Source organism: Dipodomys merriami, unplaced genomic scaffold (genome assembly GCF_024711535.1).
Source record: "Dipodomys merriami isolate MVZ:Mamm:240054 unplaced genomic scaffold, mDipMer1.0.p SCAF_778, whole genome shotgun sequence".
Taxonomy (NCBI): Eukaryota; Metazoa; Chordata; class Mammalia; order Rodentia; family Heteromyidae; genus Dipodomys; species Dipodomys merriami.
Window position 1 is genome coordinate 366,387 of NW_027206377.1, and position 25,474 is coordinate 391,860.

Sequence of the window (25,474 nt, forward strand, 5' to 3'; positions counted from 1 at the left end):
CTGACATCACAAACCTTTTAGAATTTCAATATATTTGTGACAACACATACTTTTAGAGAAACCCCAGTCCCTTTGTGAACTCATATACTTATTGTAAGTTAAAGACCATTGAGAACAATCATGTCATTGTGAATGCCCAACACATTGTGACATCACAGTGCCATGGTGATATACTAACACACTGTGACATCACAAGCCTGCCCTGTACTCATAAGTCTTGTGATGTGCTGTAATTATGATGTCTTAGGCCATTTATGAGCTCATAATCTGTTTTCAAACTTATATTTCAATTATGATATGTGATATCAGAAATCCACTGTGACATCATGACCATTGTGACATCATACTGACAGACATCATGAACATTGTGTCACACTGTGACATCACAATCCTCCTAGGACTTCATCACATTTGTGACAACATATGCCTTTGGAGAAACCACAGTCCATTTGTGAACTCATTCTCTGTGGTTTCATGACAAATGAGATCCTTTATGCCATTTTAATATCACCAACTAATTGTGACATCATAGACCTACTGTGACCCCTTACCTGTGTGGCATCACCAACTAGTTTGTGAGATCAAATCTTTTGTGATGTCACAATGTGACACTATGATCATAGCATCTGTCAGTGTGATGTCACAATGGTCATGATGTTACAGTGGATTCCTGGTATTTCATGTCATACATGAAATATGAGGTTGAAAACAAATTATGAGGGCAAAAAAATATAAGATATCACAATGTAAACATGTCACAAAAGTTATGAGGACAGGAGAGGTTTGTGATGTCACATTGTGTTAGTGATATCACAATGGCACTGTGATGGCACAAAGTGATTATGATGTGAATTTTTTTCTCGGTTGTGGGACTTGAACTCTGGGCTTGGGCACTGTCCCTTAGCTCTTCAGGTAAAGGCTAGCGCTCTACCACTTGAGCTACAGCACCACTTCCATTTTTCGAGTGGTTTATTGGAGATAAGAGTTTCTCGGACTTTCTTGCCCAGGCTGGCTTTGAACCGTGATCCTCAGATCTCAGCCTATTGAGTAGCTAGGATTACAGGCATGAGCCATACAGCGCCCAGCTCAAAATTGTTATGTAGGCACAAAAATTCGTTTCTGATAGCAATTCCCATGCCATATTTTGAATACAATGAAATCACAGAATAAGCATTCACAATTTGTCTATGATGTCACAATGAGAATTGTCATAATGCGATTGGTGATGTCACAATGAGCTGATGCTCTCATAAAGAAAAAGTGATGTCACACTGTTGAGGATGTTACAAACACTTTTTGATGTTATAATGGCATATCTGATCTCAATTGTCATTAGTTAACAACAAGGATATGGGTACACAAAGGGACTGTGATGTTGAAAAGGGCATGTGATTTTCCAAAGGAGCTAAGAGGTCATAATAGATTTGAGATGTTACTATGGAATCATGATGTCACAAAGACAATCTTATCGCAATGGGTTTGTGATGTCGTGGTGGTGATGATGTCAAAATGGGTTTGTGATGCCACAATGAGTTTATAATATCACAATCAAATTTCCAATTTCAATTGCTATTAGTTCACAAAGATGATACTGTAATAATCAGCACGGTCCTGGTAATCTATAGGGTCTGATAATCTGCGTGGCCCCATCTCTTGGCCAGCTGGAGAGGACAAAGTATGCCACCAAAGAAGATGGGGCATTCTGTGAGAGGGCCTGGGGCAGTAATCACCAGTGTTGAGCTGTTAAGAAGTGATTGGTCTGTGGGCAGTTTGGGATGTGACAGTTGAAAACTGTTAAGGAGTTGGTGTAGAGAAGGGTTACAGACTTTATATAGGCCCCTTATTCAGAGCAATAGAAGAGAAGAGAAAAAGGGAAAAGTCTTGGAAGGAAGTAAGTTGTGTGATAGCAGAAGGGGAAAGACCTGAGAGGAGAGGAAGTTGAGGTAGAGCAGGAGGTAAAGGATGGCAACTGACCCAGGCAAAGCAGTTCAGGCCTGTGGAGAGTGGAGAGGCCTGAAGAGAAGAAAGAACTGGTAGAAGGGAAAAAGGGAAAGACCTGAACTAAGTATAGGTCTGCAGTGAAGGATAGACTAAGGGAAGGGGGATAAAATGCTTGCACTTTGTGTCTCGATGGATTCTCCTGAACAATAGAGGTTCTAATATTTGGAGACCCTCATTGATATAATCCATTTGGATGGCATCAGGCCTTGGCCCCAGGGAAAAATCCTCATAGGTGAGAGTGTCAGCCTTCAGGGTTGAGAATCTACCTCAAGTGTTTGTCTCCGGAGGACCAACATGGACAAAAGTCCTTTAGGTTCCTCTAGGGGTACGTCTGGGCAAGCTTGCCAGCCTGTTTTGGAGACTCCATCTGGAAGTCATCTGTGGCTTCCTTGGGAAGCCATCTGGGAACTCCTTGATAGGTCATGTAGGGCTTCCTTGGGAAGCTATGTGGAACCTCATCATGAGTACATCTGTGACTTCCTTGAGAAGCCATCTGAGACCTACCCTGGAGGTCATCTGAGCCATTCAGGGGCCATCTTGGACTTTCTCCAGAGGTCATCTGGGCTTATTCAGGAAGCCACCTGAGAACTATTCAAAAGTAGTCATTGGAGCTTCCTTAAGAGGCAATCTATGACCACTTATGAGGTCAACTGGAGCTTCTTTGGGAGGTCATCTCGGATTACCTTGATGAGAAAAATATGACCGTCTTGGACATCATCTGGGATTTACTTGAGAAACCATATATGACCTCCTCTGGCAGTCATCTGTGGCTTTCTCAACAGGGTTATCTGGAACTTCCTCTGGAGTTCATATGTGGACTACTTGAGTGGCCATCTGAGATACTTGAGAGGTAATCTCAGCCTCATTGAGAGGACATAGGGGACCTCCTTTGGAGGTCATCTGACACTTCTTGGGAAGCCATTTGGAACCTCCATGAGAGGTCATCTAAGGCCTCCTAGGGAGGACATATGTGACGTCCTCCAGAGGTCATCTGTGACCTCCTCAAGAGGCAATCTGGGATGTTCTGTCTGTCATGTGGGACATTCTGTAGAGTTCAACATTGAAAGGTGTGGGACATGAGGGTTAAGTGTCTGTGGCTATTGGTCTCTGTGAGTATGCTGATAGTTCTATCAGTGTCCTGTATGCACTTCTGTTTAGTCATTTTCTCAGGATGAGAGAACAAGAAGTTGTCATATCCAAAAAATTCTCTCCCAGGGTTATAGAGTCCCACAGAGGAAGATGCACTGATGTACTTTCTCTCCTATTCTTTGCCATCAGCACCTCTAATGTTAAGTCCTCCCATACCTAAAGTGGTTACTTGTACCAGCCTGAGGTGGCACAATGTGGTATGATAGCCTTATTACCCTTGAGACAGGAACATGGAGGAGATGGTGGGCAGGCCCCCTTTCTATATATGTTCCCTTTATCACTAGTGACCTGTATAACTGGAAACAGAAAAATCCATCCTTTTCAGAAAAAAAAAACAAACCAGAGGCTCATTACCTCATTATCGACAGCAATTTTCACAAACAAGCACATCTGGGATAAGTGTCAGTACATTTTACAGGTGCTTTTCACCTGTTAGAAAAGGGAGTGAATCCGGCTCGGTGACTTGAAGGTGGTCCATGGACCAGAGAGTAGGCCCACTATTGAACCAGACCAATTGGAGCAAATCTTTCCCCAGACTTAACAAAGCTGAGACTAACAGTGATCAAGGTATGGAAATGCTTACCAATTATTGCCAGGTTCAGTTAGCAGGAATTCCACAGTGGCTAGAAAGCCAAGTCATCAATCTAAAGTGAGTGAGATGATACAGTTCCCCAGTGAGTACCTTAATACTTTTCTGGAACTTTTCCCAGAAGCCTATAGGACCAATAAGCCTATAGATCTTGAAGCCCTGGAGAATCAAAGAGCCCTAAATATGGCCTTTGTTACCCAGTCAACCCCGGATATTAGAAGAAAACTTTAAAAGTTAGAAAGTTTTCAGGGAAAGGTGTATTTTAAGTTGGAAATGGTTGCCCAGTGGGTGTTTGATAACAGAGATACCCTGGAAAAAAAGAGTTTATGAAGGGGGTTTGACTTTTGGTAGGAGCACTAGAATATGGATGAAGAAATCCTTGGCAAAGACAGTACAATTCAGTTGCAACTGGCAGTAGGGAACCTCTAGGACTAGATCAGTGTGCTTATTGCAAGCAAAATGGACATTGTGAAAATGAATGTCCAAGGAGAAGAAAGATAGAAAATGACAGGTTAAGTAATCACATTAACTATCTGAAAATGTGTTCATATCTCTGAGAAATATGCAAAGGAGCATGGGGCTCTGAATTCCAACTGTGTTCAATTTAAAAGCAGCCTTCTGAACTTAAGAAAAATGTGACAAAGAAAATATTCACCAACTTCTATCTCAAAAAACAGACTTATAAAAGACTGAATCACCAATATGTGCCAGTCAAAACCCACCAAGAGATTACAAGCACATAGAAGAGCACATTGGAGAAAAGAGAGAAAATTATTTGATGTGAAGAAAAGATTTGAAGATATAAATTAGGAACTTGTGAGAGTCAAAAATGAGAAGAAAATCCTCAATAGGAACCTAGATAACACTCAGAATCAAATGAAATTCAAGTACAGTAGCCTCGGTGAGCATGAGGCAAATTAGGGGACCACAGATCAGAGGCTGACAGAAGCACCAGACACCAATGCTGCCATCCTTGCTAACCACAAGTGAGGCCAAGAAGAGATTCTGATGCTGCATTAAGAAACCATGGCCATGAAAAAGGAGCTGGACCTGATATAATAATGTATTAGGCTGAAATACATGTCAATTATAAGCTTTGAAGATCGTCACCAGAAATTCAAAGCATTAGAAAAAGAAGGAACGAATAGGTAGCAGAGAAGATGGGGAAGTGCTGTGTCATAGAAGATGAGGCCAAGAAAAGTAAACAGGAAAATATCAGGCTCAAGAAAGAGATTGTTACTCTTCAGAAAGAGTTAAAGGACCACATGTTCTGATAGGGAATGCTGGGGAAAGGGAAAGAGCATTAGGAAGAAAAACAGAAGAGCTAAACGAACAGTTGAAAGATCTGTCACAAAAATACACTGAAGTGGAAAACTAGAAAGAGAAACTACTAGAGTAAAAGCCCCAAAAGACTGCTGAAATCTTCACCATAAATGTAATGCAGAAGCATGTTGTCCCAATGGAACAGGTGGAGGTGGAAAAAAATACCTCGTAATAGTACCTTTGTGAACTTAAGGGAGGAGCTGAAGAGCAAGCAAAGGTGTTGTGAGAAGGAGCAGCAGTTGTCCAGTCAAAGGAACTCTCCTGTAACCCTGCCAAAACAGTTACAGCTTAAGGAGCACATTGAGAAGGACAGTGCAATCTTGAAAGCAAGTTTGAGAGAAAAGGAGGAGAATAAAATGAAAGAAGTCTCCAAGGTTCAGAGTACTGTGCAGGAATTAAAGAAACTAGAGACCCTAAGATACAGGGAAACATTTGAGCTGATCAGGTAGCTTGGGAGATCACTCTACAAAACCAGTGGGGTCTCTAGAGCTACTAGTCGTTAAAATTAAAGGAAGAAGAAAAAACAGTTGTAATAAGTGTGCAAATGTTGACACTGAACTTGTGAAAAATGCATACAGGCTTAAGCTTTCTTCAGTTTATGTGTAGATATGTGCATCCTGGTAAATTTCCCGAGGCCACTACCTAAAAATGTTCTGAAAACCAGTTGGGCTTTAGCCTGACAATACTTTGTAAGGTGTGTAGGTAATTTCCAATAGGTAAATGCTGAAAAGCTGGAACCTATGGAAAGAATTCATATGTGAGGAACCTCAGATGGTGAATTTGGGAAAGTGGACTTCACATAGATTAAGCCTGGAAAGTATGGGTATTGGTATCTATTAGTAATAGTGGGCACTTTTTCAGGCTGAGCTGAGGCATGTAATAATTCCTTGATTTGGCTTACCCCTAGCTGTGGGGTCCAAAGATGGCCATGCATTCATGGCACAATTTCTCAATTATTAACTAACACTCTAGGAATAAATTGAAAGTTACAATCCATTTATAGAACTCAGAGTTCAAGGTATTGGAAAGAATGAATATGCCCTCAAAGGAAACTAACTAAATTAAATACAGAGACTGTTCATGGCTAGGTGAGCCTCCTCCACTTTGTTCACACTCGAGCAAGATGTAGCCCTTATGTTAAAGGATTTAATCCCTTTGAAATACTTTAAGGTGGACCACCCCCTTTGGTTACTAAATTTGGGAAGGCTATATTAACAGAAATATCTAGCTACAATCTGCAGGCTTTAAAATATATTATTTTATGGACCTATCCTTTGGTAACCAAGGCCCACTGGCCACCTAAGAAAAACTATACCTAAAGGGGAGGGGCCAAGACAGCGATGGAACAGCAGGGAAACACCACAGCTCTCCCCAACGAAATACAGAGTTTGGATTTCAATGGTCCGTTTCTGCAAGTCACCCACAAATAAAGGCAATTACTCAGAGAGATACAGGAAGTGAAAAAAGAAAAGGGAAAAACCTACACAGACAGTAAAGTGGGAAGACCCTTCTCCCAACCCTTGATGGTGATGGGGCTCCCCACTGAGCAGCTTAAGTGGTGGAGCTTTGTGCCAGCTTGCTTAAGTGGCCTGGCTCTGGACCCTCCAAGGACCATATGCCCACAAACATCCCAAGGCTCACAGAAGACTCCCCAGGTCCAGTGCCAACCCAGAGAATTCAAACCGATATCTCAGAAGAGCCGTCATGAACATTCCCCTCACCCTCCCTGGCATGGCGCCTCTGCCTTGCTGGTGCAAGCAGCCCAACCCAGTCAGGAGCAGCAGCAGCTGTCAGCAGTGGCAAATGACCTTAGATTCTGGGCACAATGCCTCTTGGCACTAGCCCACAGGAACAACCCAGACCAGCCCGGGGCGGCAGTGATAACTGGGATGGGGAAAGCTGCAGTGAACAACTCCAGACCCATGGCGGTTTGTCTCTCCATACTGGCCCACATAAGCAGCCCAGCCCAGCCTGAGGCAACATCACTGGTTAACACCTCACTCCTGGTGGGGTGGAGGGCCTCTCCATACGGGCTTGCATAAGCAGCCCAGCCCAGCCCATAGTGGCAAAGGTGGTGAACAACCTCAGACATGATGCAGGGTGTGGTGTTGAACAACCCCAGAAAAGCCTCATGAACTTTCCTGTATGGTCTGGCTTTGAATCTGAATACACAGATCTGAGCCTCCTGAGTAGCTACAATTACAGGTATATACACCAGCAGGGTCTAACTCTTGCCAACCCCTTCACTTTTTCTACAATAGATGATTTCTTAGTTCATACAAGGAATTTAAGCAAATACAAGAGGATCTACATAATACCCTGTATTCTATCTGATAATAGTGAAATCAAACTGGTTCTCAATAACAAGGCATAAAGTAGAAAAAACTTAAACACATGGAAATTAAACTGTACTAAGTTGAACAATACATGGGTCACAGAAGAAGTTAAAGAAGAAATTAAAAAGTTCCTACAATTCAATGAAAATCAAGAAACATCACAAAGAATCCTATGGGATGCAGCGAAAGCAGTCCTGAGGGGCAAATGTATTGCTCTCAGTGCACATATCAAGAAAACAGAGACCAAGTAAACAATCTTACGATAAAACTAAAACTGCTAGAGAAACAAGAAAAAAAATTGGACCTAAAGTTGCTAGACAGAAAGAGATAACAGAAATAAGAGCTGAAATTAATGAGATAGGGACAAACAAAAAACTGTTTTTAAGAAAAAATCAATAAGACTGATGGACCACTGGCAAGAGAAACTAACAAAATAAGAGAGGAGAACCAAATCAATATTAGCAGAGATACCACAGGAAAAATTACAACAAACATCCAAGACATCCAAACAATCATAAAGAAATAATTCCAGACTCTCCTTACAAAGGAAGGAAAACCTAGCAGACATGGATGAATTTCTACAGAAATACAAATTGCTATCTCCCCTTTCCTTTTTGGACCTGCTTCTACACCATGTATGGTTGGGGCAACAGTTGAATAAACTTCTTTTCCTGCCTTAATAGTGTGTAGTATTCTCTTCATAGGCTACTGAATGAAACTTACCTATTTAATATTCCTTACATATGATTCTGTATCTCAGATGGGGTTTTTGAGTTGGAAATGTTAGAATTTCCTAACCACTCCTTTTCTGTGAACTAAACTGCCTTGAGACACCATGCGAGACTTTTCACCAATACCATTGCTGGCCTTCACATCCACGTCCACACCACTTCTCTTCGCTGGTGAGTGAAACTACTCTCTACTACTCTCTGTTGCTCAATCTTTGTTCAGATGTGGCACCATGCTAGAGAGTTCCTATAGCCTTAATCGGAAAGGCTGGTCACCTCCGAACCCAAGGTTGCTTGGTTATGGGATCTTGGCCATTTCTCTCTAGACTGCTCTAGGGGAAGTTGGGACATCGCTTCTGCCTTGTCAGCTCTCCTTCTCTCACAAGACTGACTGGCCTACTCATTTAACGGGGTGCTACGAGTCATGCCTGAGCCATGAAACCCCACTGAAATGCCTCCTGTGCTCCCTGGATAGCCAGAGCACCTAATATTTTTATGCTGTTCTCAGATTTAGACAATTTTTGACTCTGCAATGGTAAATGGTCCGAATTCTGTTCACTTTCAAGATCTCTTTGCTCTCTGCTAATCATGTCCAATTTTCTATATCTCTCCATTCTTTTTCTACAACTATTGGTATTGTGCCATGAAGCGTGTGACATGGGCTGGGTCCAGGTGACCCATTCTAGGTTCCCTCTAAAAGGCTAGCCAAACTAGGCTTGATTTTTTGTTGAGGGTTTCTTTGCATTTTTTTTTAGAAATTTGCCATCTTGAGTTCGCCATCTTGGCCAAATCGTGGGTGAAGGATTTAGCCCCCTCCAATCCTTACCCTTCCACCAAGCTTTCTTCTCCTCCATACATCTATTCAAATGTGCCTTGATAACAAGTTGCTCTTTTCACAGACTCTGGTAACTGAGGCCCAACCATCTCATGTGCTTTGTTAGCAAAGATGTCTGAACATTGTTGTCTAAAATTTTAGGATTTGAGTTTTGCCTTTTTTGTTTTGCGTTGTTTAGGCTAGTACTGACTATGTGATTCTAAAATATTGGGCATATCTGTGCCCATTGTGTCATTGCAGAATATTTGGTCAATTCTTGATAAGGACCAGGTAAGCTCTACTTATTCTATTTGATCTCCTCGTTGTTTTAATTGGAAATAACAAAGGATTTTCGTGACAAAAGTTGCAATTCAAATCCAGTCCGGGCTGAAAAATCCCTAAGACTCCATCTCCCAACTAACCTGCAAAAACCCAGGGTGGAAGCTTGGACTGAGCCTCTTATCTCCAACCAGAAAACACTGCAAGAGTTTATATAACTCAAAGTAGTAGAGTGCTAGCCTTGAGCAGAAGTACTCAGGGATAGTGCTCAGGAATTGAGTTCAAACGTCCTTTAATACCAACTGGGACAAACCATCCTACCAACGACATTTAGACTCAGCCAGTCTGCAGAACAAAGGAACATGGAAAAGAGTAGGAGGACATGATACCACATCAGCCACTTTTTGCCTGCCCTTTCAAAAGTAACCAGAGCAGGGAGGTCAATAGAAGTAAGAAGACTGCCCATCTAATGACCATACCTGTCTACCTTTCAATTGGACAGGAATTTATATTCTTGCCTTTGTCACTTGACTTCTTCTCTACCTAGTCGCCAGATGTCAGAAGTAGCTAGGTATATTTCTACAAACATATTCAGCCCCAAGTCTTTCCTCTTGCCATTTATTTGCTCTCTAGTATTTTTTCAGTCCCTCAAAGCCTCGTGAGACTTCTCCATACTTTGTCCAAGAGACTTGCCCCCTCCAGACTTCATCAAAGGACTCATTGCCCAAGTGACAGCTGTTGCCTGCTGTCTTCTCTCAGAGGGGATCTCATTTCAACCTTTTACCTCTACTGTTGATACCCTTTGCAAACAGGAAATAGCCAGAGAGAATCTTCACCTTTTTTCATAATTATCCAAATGCTGGAATGTAAGGTCTGAACAGGAACACCTCCCTCCTTCTTGGCTAAGTTTCTGCCCAATATCTGTTACATGAGTAAATAGCAGACCTGGAAGCAGTCACTTTCTCCTCCTGCTAGATCACATCCTGTGCCACATCTGGTCACAAGCCTCCCATCTGTACTTAGGAGGGTCAGAGACCCTGAGGTCACATCGAGAACCCCACCTGGCCAACTTTTTCCTTTCCCTAGCCTAGATAAGTTCTGGCCCAGAGGTGGGTCGCCCCTTTCTTTTTAACCATGCTTCTCCACCATATATGCTGTGGGCAGCAGTTCAGTAAATAAACTTTTTTCTGCCTGAAAAATAAGAAATATAAATTGCCCAAACAGAACCAAGAAGAAAGAAATCAATTAAACATGTTAATTTCCCTACAATGAAATAGTAAAAGTAACCAGAAATCTTCCAACAAGTAAAGCCCAGGACCTGATGGATTCACTACAGAATTCTATAAGACCTCAAGCTCTTCAGAGAAATAGAAACAGAGGGAGTAATCCCAAACTCATTCTATGAATCCGATATCACATTCATCTCCAAACCAGGCTAAGACCAAACAAAAAAAGAACTACACACCAATCTCTTTGACTAAGACAGATACAAAGCTCCTCAATAAAATTGCAGCCAACAGAATCCAGAAACATTTCAAAAAAATCATGCATTATGACCAAGTGGGTTTCATTCCAGAGATGCAGGGATGGTTTAACATATGTAAGTCAATATATCTAATCCTTCACATCAACAGATCCAAGGTCAAGAACCACATGATTATCTCCATTGATGCAGAAAAGGCTTTTGATAAAATTCAGCACTCATTTATGTTAAACGCTATGGAAAAAATAGGAATAGAAGGAACATTTCATAACATAATAAAAGCCTTACATGGCACAGCAAAGGCCAATATTATTCTTAATAGGGAAAAACTACAACCAATTCCCCTAAAAACAGGAACAAGGCAAGGATGCCCACTCTATCCACGCTTCTTCAATATAGTTCTGGAATTCTTAGATAGAGCAATAAGGCAACAGAAAGACATTAAAGGGCTCCACATAGGAGAGAAAGAAGATAAAGTATCTCTTTTTGCAGATGGCATTATTTTATAAATAACTGATCCCTAAAGCTCCATCCCCAAACTCTTAGAGCTTATAAACCAACTTGGCAAAGTAGTAGGATACAAAATTAACCCACAGAAACCAATCGCCTTTCTGTATAGTAACAATGTACAAATAGAAAGGGAAATCAAAGAAACAGCCCCATTCACAATAACCTCAAAATAAAAAGTGTCTAGGAGTTAACCTAACTAAAGATATAGAGGGTCTGTTTTATGAAAACTATAAAAGACTAAAAAAAAAAAGAATCGTAGAGATTACCAGGAAAGGGGAAGAAATGGGAAAAAATATTTACCAGCAATATAACAGACAAGCGTCTAATATCCATTATATTATAATATCCATTATAGTATATATGGTGAAGTCAAGAAACTAACCCTTCACAAACCTAAAAAACCAATCTTGAAATAGTCAAGGAAGCTAAAGAGAGACTTATTAGAAGAAAAGATAAAAACGGCAAAGAAATACATGAGGAAATGTTCATCATCCCTGGCTGTAAGGGAAATGCCAATAAAGACAACTCTAAGATACCACCTTACCCCAATCAGAATGGTCCACATCCTAAATTAAGCCAATGACAAATGCTGGAAGTGATACAAAGAAAGACACATTGCTACATTGCTAGTGGGAATGTATACTAATACCACCACTTTGGAAAGTTGTCTGGAGGTACTTAGGAAATCTAAATATCGACCTGAACTGGCCATAACACTCCTAAGGATCTACTCTGAACAACAGGAACCAGTGTACATACACATGCACACCTCTATGATTGCTGCAGCACTGTTCACAATAGCCAAGATTTGGAAAAATCCCAGATAAGCCACAACTGATAAGTGGATCCAAAAACTGTGGAACCTATACACAATGGAATACCATGCAGCCATTAGAAAGGACAAAATGAAGGTATTTGCAGGGAAATGGATGGAACTAGACCAAATTATTTGAGTGAGATAAGCCAAGAACAATGAGACAAATGGCATAGGGTCTACCTGATACGTGGATGCTAAAGCCAAAATGCAAGAAGGTATGACAAAGTAAACAGGACTCGAGAAACAATGGAGAGCCACTCATTTTGTTGTATCACTATTAATGACTCCATGTTCTTGACTATGTAGTCGGCAGAAATATGCACGCAATGGAGGGAAGCCAGGAGGAGGAACACAATAAGTGGAAAATGTAACAACATATAACAAAGGGGCCCATCAGCTGCACGGGACATAGAAGAAAATTAACTAAGCAACCCAAACACAGTGATGGGAAGAGATGAATGAGAGGGAAAGAGGGCAAGAGGGAATAGCCTACATTAAGCAAAAGGAAAAAAATGTAAATATCACCTGAGGTGGGAAAAATATTTTGGATTGTAAAAGCTCATAGAATCAACAAACTTTGGAATATGATAACAATAATTTGTCTTGTCAAGGTTAAAATGTGGTTGTGACTTTAACTAAGTATCACAATCCCACAATACTGTGAAATATGTGAAAAATATGTAATTACCTATCTCAATTTTTACAAAAAAGTGTGAGAATGGAAGGGTTAGGAGGAATGGGTGACAATGTCGTCAGACACCTTGTATTTGTGTACTGTTTTGTAGAATGGGAACTTCTTTGTACAACTATTTAAATATAATAATGATAAAATGTGTTTAAAAATAAACATTAGGATGAAAATAAAATTTTCAAATATAAAATAAGAAATTAAATCCAGTTGGAAGGAAATTTTCTTTGAGGAGAGTAGTTTAGTTTATTCTATAGCAAGTCTCGCTTCACAAATAAATTAAAAAACTAGACCCCACGTAAGTGAAATAAACTAAGAAATGGAGTTGAAAAAAGAAAATAAGAAACTCCACCCACTCTTTCTTGCCTGGACAGCTGGTGTGGATAAAAATTCATCATGCTCCTGAATTGGAACCAAACTGGCAATGACCTTACTTGGTGGTGCTAACTTCACTGTCGCCTATTGAATTAGCACGAAAACAGCATTGTATCCATCATTCTCAAGTGGAATAGGTAGTGGACCAATATACAGAGAGGGCTTCAAGATGGACTGTTAAGGATAAGACTTCCTAAGTGTTAATTAATGCTAACTAGTGTGTTTCTATAATTTACTTGTTTTCTATTAAATTTAACCTTTTAAGCCTGTTCATTGGGTGGAGAGAAGGGAATTTTTAGGATTTGTTTAGAAGGAATCAAGGATTTGATTGGACATGAAAAACATTGGGGGATATATGAAGCAGCATGGTCCTAATAATGAGCAGGGCCCACTAATCAATATTGCCCCATGACCTTGCCCACTGGAGTGCATGTGCCATGCCACACAAGTGAGCACGGCATGCTGCTGGAGGGGGTAGGATGTCATCCTCACATAATGAACTGTGAAGAATTGATTGGGGAACAGGCAGTTTGTGAAGTGATGGTTGAAAACTGTTAGGTAGGAAACGCACAGGAGTGATGGAGGGGTTCAACCTATATATAGCCTTCATGGTCAGAGCAATGGAATTTGAGAAAATCAAGGGAAGACCTGCAAGGAAGGAAGTGGTGAGACAGCAGGAGGGGAAAGACCTGGGAGAAGAGGAATTTGAGGGAGAGCAGGAGGGTAAGGAAGCCAATTGGCCACCAGTCCAGACAAGTGTAGTGGAGAGGCCTAAAGAGAAGAAGGAAGTGATGGAGGGGAAAAAGGGAAATGAAGGAAAAGTCTATAAAGAAGAAGGGAATAAGGGAAAAGGAAAAAGTCTTACCTATTGAAGTTTGGAGCACGGAGATGATAATTTGGGGGGTTGGTGTTTTGCAAACCAATTAACTATGCCTATTGGAGGTCTGAGATTTGGTGTTTGGGTCTGGGCTGTCACTGAGTGTACAGCCCAGGACAAGGTAAATGGAGGCCCATTTCTAGTGTAAAGTTATCATCAATGTGCCTCATTGGATTGTCTTGTGTTTTCTGCATCATAAGTGTGCAAGTTCACAAGTTAATAGGCTCAAAGGCCACGAGTTTTGTAAAATGTTATGAGGTCATAATAGGATTGAAAAAGCCAATGGAACAGTGATATCACAATGGCAATATGATGTCACAATTTCGAGTGATAATAATATTTTGATGTTATACTTAGTTGGTGATGCTATAATGGTGATGAGGTCACAATAGGTTTACCATGTTACAATAGGTCACAATAGGATTTTTTTAAAAATTGTGAAAATACTGTACAGAGGGGTTACAAATACAGGGGCAAGATAATGAGTCCATTTCTAATCAAGCATTGTAGCCTCCTCCTTTGTTTCCTCTTCCCATCCCTTCCCATACTTACCTGGCAGGGGAAATACCATGATCATATAATAGGTTTATGAAGACAGTTATGATGTCAGTTATGATGACAGTTCCACCCAGGAGAAAGTCACCCAGCCCAGGCAGAAAAAACTTTACCCACAGAGGAGTGACTTTCTTCACCAGGTAATCACAGCCAGAGACTGCCTCTCCCTACAACAACCTAGACAAACAATTGAAATTCAGTAAACATAAACCCTGAGGAAATCTCCAAGCTGGGCTCTGTGAGTGTCTCAGGAGTTAGCCCCTCAGGGAAAACTACTGTTTGCTGAAAGATCTCAACCCTACACAGAACCTAGCCTCATCACAGTATCTCCAAACTAGAGGAAACAGCCATCTTCCTCTTTGTGATACTCCAAGCAGATCTCCCTCCCACTGAACTAGCCTGGGAGGAGGATCAAAAAACATGCCTAACACTTAGCAGTTTCTGCCTGCCCAATCAGACAAGAAACCAATCAAGCCAAAGGAAAATCAAACACCAAAAGCAGACCCGAGACTCTACCAAGAGACTCGTTATGGACACAGAGAAATACAGGGTTTTCCCATTCACCCCGAAAAAAAAAAATCAAGGAACCCTTTTTTGAAACTTTTCTTAAATTTTTATTTTTTAAAGTGTTTTCTGTTAATTTTTTCTCATAATTTTTATTTTTGGTGTGTGTGTGTGTGTGTGTGTGTGTGTGTGTGTGTGTGTGTGTGTGTGTGTGTGTGTGTGTGTGTGTGTTTAATCTTTTTTGAGCTTTTGGTCCTTTTTTATTCTTTTCATTTTTTTCTCTCTTTTTTGTGCATGACTTAATTGCTGTTCTGCTCATCCCAAGATATATACCTGTCATCAATAATTAGACCTTATTCCCAATAGTGTACATACTTAATCCAGAAATTTATTACTAAATTCAAAACCTCTTAGGCTTAACTTCTTTAAAAGCAGTATCATCGATTTATACCTACATTATTATCAAGTAACTAATTGTAAGATTATTTTTTTTTTTTGTCGGTCGTGGGGCTTGAACTCTGGGCTTGGGCGCTGTCCCTCAGCTCTTCAGCTCAAGGTGAGCGCTCTACCAGATATTTTATTTTTTTGCTTTCATGCTTCTTTCTATCCCTCCCCTCCTCTCACCCTATCCTTTTCTTCTTTGGGTATCATTTCTTTAAACGTACATAATTTTTAAGGGTTTCATTTCTTAAATTTAGTTTTTGTTTTTCCAATTTTCTTTTTTTTTATTTTTTTTATATTTTAATTTTAATTTTTATTTTTTGTGAACACACTGTACAGAGGGGTTACAATTACAAGGGCAAGGTAATGAGTACATTTCTTATCAAGCATTGCAGCCTCCTCTTTGTTTACCCTTCACATCCCTTCCCAGCCTCCCTCCCAGACCCCCACCCAATACACCCCCCAACCCCCCACCCCGCACCAAAATTGAAAAGTTTGTTTCCGACCTAACAACTTGTACTTCTCATTGTTGCAATAGGTCCACCTGTATCTGTAAACGACTTGTTTTTCCCCCATCTCCTCTACAATTTATACTGACATCAAATATAGTGAAAGCAGGGGTTATACTGTGGGGAAGACACATACAAAGCAACAAAGAAACAATCTTATAAATGGGTTAGAAACAAATGCATGGAAGAAAAAAAAACATTAAAATACATATCTAAGGGTTCATTTTCCTAACATCACACTATCTGACCTTTTCTACTTGACTCATACATACACTAGATATTGCTAATAAGGGAAACCATGGGACCAATGTTTCTTAGGGCCTGGATTATTCACTGAATTTAATTTTTTCCAAGTCTTTCCATTTCCTAACAAATGGGGCAATGTCATTCTTTCTGATGGAGGCATAGAATTCCATTGTGTATTTAAACCACATTTTCTTGATCAATTCCTCTGCTGAGAGGCATCTGGGTTGGTTCTAGATCTTAGCTATGGTAAATAATGCTGCAATAAACATAGTTGTGCTGGTAGATTTAGTGTGGTCTTGTTTGTAAACATTTGGGTAAATACCCAAAAGTGGGATTGCTGGATCATAGGGGAGCTCTATGTGAAGTCTTTTCAGGAAACTCCATACAGCTTTCCAAAGAGGTTGAACAAGTTTACACACCCACTAACAATGCAGTAAGGTTCACAGCTGTCCACATCTCTTCCAGTACCTGTTGTTGTTAGAGTTCTTGATTTTTGTCATTCTAACTGGAGTGAGGTGGGATCTCAATATTGTTTTGATTTGCATTTTTTTATTGCTAAGGAGGTTGAGCATTTCTTCATGTGTCTATTGTCCATCCATCTTTTCTCTTCAGAGAAGTTTCTCTTTAAGTCTTTAGCCTACTTGTTTAATGGGCAGTTGTTTCTTTGAGAATTTGTTGTTGGGGGATTTAATTTTTTGAGTTCCAAGTATATTTTAGATATGTTGTGTGGCTAGTGAAGATCTTCTCCAAATCCTTGGGCTTTCTATTGATCTTGCTAGCTATGTCCTTTGCCATGCACAAGCCCTACAATTTCATGTAATCCCATTTGTCCAAACTTTCTTTGTTTTGTTATGTTTCCGGTTCTCTATTAAGAAAATTTTAGCCTGTGCCAAGGAGACCTAGGGTTTCTCCTATTCCATCCTGTAAGGTTTTCATAGTGTCTGCTTTGACTCCAAAGTCTTTGATCCATTTAGAATTGATTCTGGTGCAGGATGGTATATAAGGATCTAGCTTTAGTTTTCTACAAGTAGTTAACCCATTTTGCCAGCAAAATTTACTGAAGAGGCTGTCTTTCTTCCATTTTTTTTAACTCCCTTCTCGAAGATTAGATGGGTATATGTCTGTAGGTTCATTTCTGGGTTTTCAATTCTATTCCATTGGTCTTGAGGTTTGTTCTTATACCAGTACCAAGCTGTTTTGATTACTATGGATTTATAGTAGAGTTTGAGATTTGGTATTGATATTTCTCCAGCAATGATCTTTCCGTTGAGGAGTGTTTATGCTATTCAGGGTCTTTTATTGTTCCATATGAATTTTTGGATTGCCTCTTCTATTTCCTTGAAGAATGAGGTTGGAATTTTGATTGGTATCGTGTTGAATTTGTAGATAGCCTTGGGAAGTATTACCATTTTCACGATGTAAATCTTTCCAATCCAGGAGCATGGGAGGTTTTGCTGTTTTCTAAGTTCTGTTTTGATTTCTTTTTTCAAGATTTTAAAGTTTTCTTCATAGAGGTCCTTCACTTCTTTGATTAAGTTAATTCCTAGGTATTTTATTTTTTTGTGGGGCTATTACAAATGGAGTTGCTTTCGTAATTTCAGCCACACTTTTCTCATTGTTGGCATACAGAAAAGCCATTGATTTGGGGGGGTTAATTTTATACCCTGCTACTTTGCCAAAGTTTTGAATCAGCTTGAGTAATTTGGGAGTGGAGTCTATGGGATTCTTTAAATACAAGATCATGTCATCTGCAAAGAGGGAGAGTTTTATTTCTTCTTTCCCTATTTGGATCCCCTTTATGTTTGCATCTTGTCTTATTGCTGTAGTTAGGCATTATAATACTATATTGAAGAGAAGTGGAGAGAGTGGACATCCTTGTCTTGATCCTGAGTTAAGAGGAAATGGCTTTAGTTTTTCACCATTAAGTATAATGCTGGCAGTAGGTTTGTCATTGCCTTTATTGTATTGAGGAATGTTCCATGGATTCCTAATTTTTCCAAAACCTTCATCATAAAATGGTATTGGACTTTGTCGAATGCTTTTCCTGCATCTATTGAGATAACCTTGTGGTTCTTATACTTGTTCCTGTTGATGTGATGAACAATATTAATTGATTAGCGTCTATTGAAGCAGGTTTGCATCCCTGAAATGAATCCTGTTTGAACATGGTGTATGATTTTTTGGATGAACTGTTGAAGTAGGTTGGCCAAAATTTTGTTGAGAAGGTTTGCATCAATGTTCATCAAAGAAATGGGTCTATAGTTCTATTTCTTTGATGAGTCTCTGCCTGGTTTTGGGATGAGGGTCATGATGGCTTCATAGAATGTGTTCGGTATTGTACTTTCTCTTTCAATTTCATTGAAGAGTTGAAGGAGTATTGGTGTGAGCTCTGTTGGAAGGCATTGGAAAATTCCGCTGTAAAACCATCTGGTCCTGGACTTTTCTTAGCTGCAAGGTCTCTTATTGTTGTTTCTATTTCAATGCTTGATATGGGCCTGTTAAGATGGTTTAACTCATCTTGGTTTAGTTTTTGCATGTCAATATCTGCTAGGAAAAGTTCCATTTCTGTCAAGTTCTCAAACTTATTAACATAAACTTTTGCGAAGTATTCCTTTATAATGTTCTGAATCTTGGTTGTTTAGGTGGAGATGTTTCCATTCCCATCTCTGACTTTATTTATTTGGGTGTTTTCTCTTCTTTTTCTAATATGATTTGCTAAGGGTCTGTACTTCACTCCAGTTAGAATGGCAAAAATAACGAACTCTTACAACAACCGATGCTGGAGGGGATGTGGACAGAAGGGAACTTTACTTCATTGTTGGTTGGAATGTAAACGTGTACAACCACTTTGGAAAGCAGTATGGAGGTTCCTCAAAAGACTTCACATAGAGCTCCCCTATGACCCAGCAATCCCACTTTTGGGCATTTACACAAATGTTTACAAACAAGACCACACTAAAGCTACCAGCACAACTATGTTTATTGCAGCAATATTTACCATAGCTAAGATGTGGAACCAGCCGAGATGCCCCTCAGTAGATGAATGTATCAAGAAAATGTGGTATATATACACAAGCGAATTCTATGCCTCCATCAGAAAGAATGGCATTGCCCCATTTGTTAGGAAATGGAAAAACCTGGAAAAAATTATATGAAGTGAAGTAAGCCAGGCTCAAAGAAACATAGGTCCCATGGTTTCTCTTATTTGCAATATCTAGTATAGGTATGAGTCAAGCGGAAAAGGTCAGATAATGTGATGTTAGGAAAATAAACCCTTAGATATGTATTTTAATGGTTTTTTTTCTTTCATGCATTTGTTTCTAATGCATTTATAGGATTATCTCTTTGTAGCTTTGTATGTCCCTTCCCCACAGTATAACCCCTGCTTTCACTATATTTGATGTCAGTATAACTTGTGGAGGAGATGGGGAAAAACAAGTCTTTTAAGGATACAGGTGGACCTGTTTTAACAATGAGAAGTACAAGTTGTCATGTCGAAAATGAGCTTTACAATGTTGGTGCGGGGGGGGGGGGAGGCGGGGAGGATTGTTGGGAGGGTTGGGGGGGAGACTCAGAAGGGATGTGAAGGGTAAACAAAGGAGGCTGCAATGCTTGAGAAGAAATGTACGCATTAACCTGCCCATGTAATTGTAACCCCTCTGTACAGTATGTTCACAAAAATAAAATAAATAACCAACTCAAAACAACAACAAAAAAAGAACTCTAAGAACATTTAGAGTGAAAGTAACTTCTCATTACCAAGGGAAACACAGGAAGCTCTTGAACATCAGACCTGTCAGCAATAGAAGTCAGAGTGTCATATATGTTCAAGCCCTGGCTGGCTTCATCCTGTGATCCTCAGACTTCAGCCTCCTGAGCTAGGGTGATGGGCATGAGCTACTGGTTCCCTGCTAGGTTCAGACCTCTAATAACATTTGCATTACAAGTCAACTGCTTATCACAAAGGGCTTGGGCAGCATATTAGGCCTTTCAACATTGGACCTTTCAGACACAAGTTTATAATGCTAGAGTCTGAGAGGCTATGCATATGGATGGGTTACACTTGAATCTTGAGCTCTAACTCCAATTCTGGTGTACATGAACATTCATTTTTCCAGAGAATGTTCTCGTAATTAACAAATAGGAAAAGTACTTTGCCTACCTCTCACGTTTTTCCAGTTTTGTGTCTCAAACTCAAGCCTGGGCACTGTCGCTGAGCCCTTCAGCTCAAGGCGAACACTCTACCACTTGACCCACAGCACCACATGTGGTCTTTTTGTGGTTCATTGGAGATAAGAGTCTAACAGGTTTTCCTTGCCTAGGCTCTCTTTGAACTGTGATCTTCAGATCTCAGCCCCCTGAAAAGCTAAGGTTCCTATTGTGAGCCACAGGCAACTGGCCTGCTGTTGTTGCCAGACCTGCGTCTTGAACTAAGGGCCTGGGTACTGTCTCTGAGCTCCTTTTTCTCAAGCTTAGCGCTGTACCACTTGAGCCACTCCACAGCTTCTGGCTTTTTCTTAGTATGTGGCACTGAGCATTCAAACCTTACCATTCATGCATGCTGAGCCAGCTCTCTACCACTAAGCCACATTTCTAGCCCCACCCTTACAATTTTATCCCTCAACTTGCCTATCCCCAAGAAAAGGCTTCTGAGTAAAAATCATCTAAAGAAATTCCTATAGGAAGGTTCTAAGGATAAAGAAGACAAAGTTCATACATAGGAGAAAACCCTAAACATGTGAAGACTGTGACAAATGCTTCCATTTAATTATGTATCATGTTTCAACACTTAATAAAATATTAATGGAAAACGAGTCAATGTCCTAAATAATTGTGTATAAATTTATAATAGATGTACAACATGTACTAAATACTATGTGTATAATAATACTAAATACAATAAATAATAAATAAATGAAAAGTAAAAAATAAAATAAATACAAATCAATAATAAAAATTATAATATGTAATAAACATACATATGTAAATATATCATATATTACACATATATAGAAATATTTTTCCATTGCAGGGCCTTCATTCAGAAGTTGGCAAGTCTAGCCTGAATTTCTTATCCTCAAGCTTTGCCTTCACCCATAATGCAAAAGAGTTACCTTGATGGTGAGATCAAATCCCAGCAATGATGGAAATACTGGCCCCAGTTCCAAGACAGTGACTTAATTTTTTTAATGGAAGTAGTTTTGTTTATTCAGTTACGTATTGAACCTTAAAAAAAAGCATTGTAGAATTTTGCACATCTATCAGACACCTTTCTCTTAACCCCAAAATGCTTGTGTGAGCACTACTTTTTTTTCATTTTTTTATTGTAAAAATGTACAGAGGGGTTACAGTTAAATGAGCATGGTAATGAGTACATTTCCTATTGAGCATTGTTGCCTCCTCCTTTCTTTTCCCCCTACCATTCCTTCCCTCCCATCTCCACAAATACTCCCCCTGCCGAGCTCAGTGACTTAATTTTTATTTTTGGATTTGCATGGGGTTTGAACTCAAGTAGTGGCAAATATGCACTTTCCCTCACATTGGTACATATTTACCATGACCCTGAGTTCAAATCCCAGGCTAGGAAAGAAAACTGGTAGAAATTCAAAAAAAGGGAGCTTTATTTCTTTTTAATTTAGTTAAATAATTAATTAATATTTTTATTTATTCTGTAATTTGCCAACATGGGGTTTGAACACAGTTCATGGCAACTCTGCCTCAGCTTCAATTACCCTAGAGTGGGGCATCCTCAGACCCATAGCCAATCTAGGGATCCTCAGCCCAGAGGGGTTTCAGGAAGAAAAAAAAAACGTAGCATAGCACAAAAAGTGGCAAGCTGCAGAGGGCTGAGGGTTTTCCACTTTTTTCTTTGCACAGAGGCCATCCAGGGTCTGAATAACATGGCTGCAAAGTGGACCTAACCTGCCATATCTGAAGGCTGGCATGCTATCAGTGAATCCATAGGCCAACCTGTGAACATAGGCCCTGAGTTCAAATCCAAGTACTGACACCTATGATGGCAGGAGATCACAAGAGACTCATTCCTATGCATAGGAATACCAATTGAAAGAGTAGTTCATGTTTCAGTCTAGTCTAAAATTGGATGCAATAATCCTAGGAGGCTGATTGATCTTAATTAATAAGTTATTATGCATGAAAAGAATAATATTCCTTCGATGGTGGTATATTAAATGCCTAAGAGTTGGTAGGAATGTCTTAGCTGTCATTCAATCATAGATAGATGGCTCTGGCACTCTTGACTAATATATGTTTATTTGTATACCACCCTCTGCCTATCCATGTATCACTGTTTTGGCCAAACTTGGAGCTGGATCTCAGCACCTGGGAACCACCTGACAGCTTCATTGGCTAGAGGCTGCCATGCTCACACTCATCCATTCATGAATTGGGCTTGCTAAACCCTGAGTTCACGTCCCAGCACTGCCAAAATTTGATGTTGGAGTAAGAAGCCAAGTGTGACAAATGTTTTTCTTTTCTGTGAGAGCCTTGGGTGTCAGGCATGATGGAGAACATATTTACAAATCTGGATGCTGTGATAGGATGTAAACAATGTAATAAATGGTAGAAGGGTCATCAGAGTCAATGAAATAAATGGTAAATAAATGAATAAAACAAGAAATAATATGAATAACCACACCCAAAACAATATGGTCTGACTAGCTGTATGGAAGTATAAATCCTATCTTTAAAATGGATATAAGGAGTATGTTTTCCAGCCCTGAGGCTTGAATTCAGACTTAGGGAACAGGCCTGATTTTTGTCTTCAAGCATGTTCAGATTCCCTTCCGTCACGGTGCTGCATATTTAGCCAGACCTTGAGTTAAAATCCCAGGCCTGGCAGAAAATAATGTCATGAAATGCAAACCAGGGAGCTAAATATTTTTTTTAATTGAGGGCTATTGGAGAAGCCATAGTCTGGCACAGCAACATAGGCCTACAGTTCAAATACAGTCATGCCACTTCCAGATGGTGCGAGATCCTAAGAAATTCATTCCCATCCACAGGAATAATGATGGAATATTATCACTGTCACAGTTGAATGACATGCTCATGAATGATACTTGTACACAATTAGACTTCATGATTTCAGTCGGCTGATTGATTTTATTTAATATCTTATGAAACATTAAAAGAATATTATTTCTCACAGGGACACAATAATTTCAGGACACTGATTTACTTAATACGTTATTAAAGATAAAAATAATAACATTTATTTATTTTTGTGGATCCTGGGGCCTTAACTCTGGGCCGGGTGCTCTTCAGCTCAAGGCTAGTGCCCTATCCCATGGTTTCCCTTATTTGCAATAACTAATATATGTCTGAGTAAAGCAGAAAAGGTCAGATAAGGTGATATTAGGGAAATGAACCCTAAGATATGTACTCAAATGTTTTTTTTCTTTCATGCGATTGTTTCTAACACATTGATAAGATTTTTTCTTTGTTGCTTTGTATGTCCCTCCCCCACAGTATAACACCTGCTTTCACTGTACTTGATGTCAGTATAATTTGTGGAGGGGAATGAGAAAACAAATCGTTTAAATAGGAATACAGGTGGACCCATTGCAACAAAGAGATGTACAATTCGTCATGTTGAAAACGAACTTTACAACTTTGGTGAGGGGGGGTGGGTGAGGGAGCAGGGAGGATTGGGTGGGGGGGCAGAGGGGAGGATGGGAAGGGATGGGAAGTGGAAACAAAGGAGGAGGCTACAATGGTTGATAAAAATATACTCAAAATATTGCCCATGTAATTGTAACCCTCTGTACATTATTTTCACAATAAAAAATAAAACAAATAAAAAATAATATTAATTACATGGAGGCATAATAAGTACCCAAGAATTGGTAAGAATGTAGTATATATAAGTGAACAATGGATATATATCTCTGACACTCTGTAAAGATTTATGTATTTATTAGTGTACTACAACCTGTGTGTCAATCTGTTCTTATTTTGTCAACTACTAGTGCTCGATCTCAGATCCTGGGAACTGCCTATCAGCTCAATTTGTTCCAGGATGGCATGCTGACACACACACATTCATGAATTTGGCCCTGTAGGCCTTGAGTTCAGATGCCATCATGCCCAAACAATGAATCATGGAGTAAGAAACTGATGGTGACACATGATTTCCTTTTCTGGGAAATTCCAGGGTGTCAGGTATAAGTGGAATATATATGCACATCTATATCCTATTTATTCAATGTAACCAATCTTCTATGTGCCATATTAGTCAATAAAATAAACAGTCAATACATGTTGGGTCTTTTTTTGCCCTCAAAAGATTGATGGGGCCCAAGGAAAAGTAACTGCGCCACTCACTAGCCCGGGAGACATTCAGACACAGTGGGGAGTCAAGTCAAGGAAGAACTCGTTTACACAGCAAGCACCATTTAAAGGGAAAAATTGTGAGGCATGGAAGGGGAGGGAAAGGAACCAACCAATCACTGTAAAGGTCACACCCTATCATGCACCTAAGCTATATCCAATCAGGTTTTAAGGTAAACAATTGGACTGTGCCCACTCAACATCCTCTCAGCACCATCATTGCTGCCCATGTGCCCCACAAACACATGAATAAAAGGAAAATAAAATTAATAGCTACACTGAATGCAATATGGAGTCAACCTATGTATGTAAATATAAATCATACATTTAAAATGTACACAAATAGGATGTATTATAGTACCGGGGATCAATTTCAGACATAAGGAACAGACATAAATTTCTTGGCTTCAAGAAGGCTAGCTTCCCCTTTCAAAACAGTGCAACAGAGTTACCAAGACCATGAGTTCAAATCCCAGTCCTAGCAGAAAATAATGACACCTTTATACTATGTGATGCCTAATTCTTAGGTATTTCATTATGCCTCCATTTAATGAACGTGATTGTTTAAATGCTTCATAAAGTATTGATTAAAATCGATCAGTGTCCTATAATATAATTGTGTATAATTTTATTGTAGAATTATTTAAGTGCTGCCCATTCAATCATAACATACATCATGTCCATTGGTTTTCATATAGATAGGAATGAGTTTCTAAGGATATCTTTCCATTTGGAGGTGGCAGGACCAGGATTCGAACTGTGGGCTCCAGCTCCCACCATTTTAACTCGAGGATAGGGAACTCACTGGTCTGTCCAAGAATTGCAAGACCAATGATTAGGCAGGCACCAGTGGCTCTCAGCAGTCCTTACTGATGTGATAGGAGGCTGTGATACGAGG